The sequence below is a fragment of the Pteropus vampyrus genome, unplaced genomic scaffold (assembly GCF_000151845.1).
Source record: "Pteropus vampyrus isolate Shadow unplaced genomic scaffold, Pvam_2.0 Scaffold431, whole genome shotgun sequence".
Taxonomy (NCBI): Eukaryota; Metazoa; Chordata; class Mammalia; order Chiroptera; family Pteropodidae; genus Pteropus; species Pteropus vampyrus.
Window position 1 is genome coordinate 460,571 of NW_011889212.1, and position 2,657 is coordinate 463,227.

Here is a 2,657-nt window from a genome sequence, read left to right on the forward strand (position 1 = left end):
TCTTTTAAAATACAAGAATTGTTTATATTCTATTGTATATCTGTGTGATTTGGAGAAGGAATAGAAATGAGAAGTAAGTAAAAGGGAGAGCAATGTCCTCATGGCTTATTTAAAGATATTTGTGGAGTCAGTCAACGTGTGCTTAAAAAAAAAATGCAAATGTCCACATATGACATGTTTGCATTGTGTGTGTCTCTGTGTGTTGGTGCATGTGGAAAAAAGTTTTGGAATGGAAGAGTAATAGAGAAATAAGATGATTATAAAGCCGACAATCATTATTTTCTATTCTTTGATTTATGTCTCATAAAGGACAAAAAGATGATCCTGGATGATGTAAGGGTTAGGAGGAGAGGAGGTAATGACTCATTTTACTGGTGGAGAACTTGTTTCCTATAGAATGTAGACATATGGACAGGAGAAGGACCAGAGGGCCTTCTCTCCAGATCCAATGAGCTCATACACTCTGGAACGAGTTGTAGGACAAAGTTCAGTGCCTCTGTTCATCAAGGGTTTTCTCTGCACTGCCCACTAACCAGAATAGGCTACTGCTTTCTCTCTTTAGTTTTTCATCTGACTGGCCAAGTAGAAGGTAATATCTTTCAATTTATATACAGAAGGCTAGATTAAATGACTTGGATAAGATCCATTCAACTCATTAACTTGGTGATCCCAAGATTAACATCCCTGCTTTCTGCCATCAATAAATGCACAGACTTATCTTCTTCATTTACCAATCCCCACCTTCTGTTTATTTCTCAACACTGAAATCTATTTTGGCCACAATCTGGAACCTGCCCTAATAACTCCAAACCATGTTAACCTGAAACTTACCCTCTGCTTCTAAATCTCTACACCACTTCATACGTGTGCTTTTCATTTGACTCTGTTTTTAAGCATTTTATTTTATTATTATTTTCAAGTATATAGTACATTGGTTAGACATTTCTATAGTTTATGAAATGATCCCCCCAATCACTCTATCACCCATCTGGCTATCACCCATCTATCACACATAGCCATTACATTACTGCTGACTATATTGTCTATGCCATACACCCTTTCCCCATGACCATCTCTCAACTATTAATTTATACTCTTAATAATGAGGCATGGTTGATATTGGTATTTTGTATATGCAAGTGTCATCTCCTTTATCTGCCTGAAGTGTGAGTTTCTTAAAAGTATGGTCATGCCTGTTTTTCTCCCCTCAATGAAAGCTACTAAAGCTCTGAAATAATAGAGCTTAAATTAATAATGTTGAGTGATTGCTGAACAATCTCTGCTCCAGAAAGAGAGTTCTGAATCCTATTTCCTTTTCTCTTTCTTTCTTCCATTCCTTCATGTCTTTCATCACTCTATCTCAATTTCTCCCAGGTTCCATTACACCCCTCTATTTCTTCATTCTACTTTACTTGTAGTTCCCATCATTTCTACGCTCTTCTCTTTTCCTCCTCCTAGCATTCCTCACTCTTTAATACCTCCCATTCCATCCCTTCCCATTTATGTACTCTTCTTACCTGCTCACATTAGTGGGAAATAAGACCAACCTCTCTTCGATCCCATCACAGATCAGGAATTAAACCAGCTCCCAAGAGTGGGTGCTTTATAGGCAGCTTAGCAGAGTCACCGAGCAACAGAGAGCTATTTTCATTTATGAGTGTACTGGTTGTAACAAGAGTTATGGGACCAATATGAATATCTTTCTCTACAGCACCTCAGACACATATCCCTGACATAGCTTCAACGCCTGCTCCTGGGCCCAAGCAAACACCATGCATCAGTGGCTGTAACCAGAGCTCTGGCCCTAGGGGCTGACAGTAATAGGTATCTTCTAAAATGGCCTGCCTGGATCAGATAACTACAACTATTTCTCTTCACTCTGCCTTAGGCTACAGATTCAGGAAGTCTCCCTGAATGGAATCGGAGAGTGCAGAATCATCCCTGTGTTTCTCTGCTCCAAAATGTACTCCTCCTAGCAGGTCTCATTGTCCCCCTGGCCATTCCTATGTCTCTCTTCTTACCCAGGTACCTTTCCTCAGAAGCCATCCCATTAATTGAGTCACATCTGCAGTCCACCTTCTAAACATAATTAAACTAGCATTTGATAAATTGAGAATATATGCCACACATTGTCATATTTATTCATCATCAAGCTTATGGGTTATTATTCTCCATTATTTCACAGATGAGGAAATTGAAACTCAGAGAGGTTTTGAATAACTTTACTTATCTAAAAATGAGCACATTACAAAGCTGATATTCAAGCTCATGTCTATCTTACTTCAAAGTTCTTTCTTGATCTTAACCAATATTGCTGTATTGTTAAGGGTGTGGTTCTGGGCAAAGATATGTTAAGGGCCAACTTCTGCTTCTGTAATCTGCTTGCTTGTTTGATGTTAAACAAGGGTGTGGTTCTAGGCTTTATAAACTGCCTCTTTTGGGAGTTCGGTGCTGATCTTCTCAAACCCTGCGTGGTAGAGAGTCAGTCACAGGCCGGCTAATAAAGGCTCATAATTCATCTCAATGGGCTCCATGGGTCTTAGAATTGATCGCGCCACAACATTTGGAGGCCCCAGAGAGATCTCTCCAGAGGGGTTGATCTCCTAAGACCCGCGACCCCGGCCACTTTGGGCAAGGACCTGCCCTGTCCTAGGGGA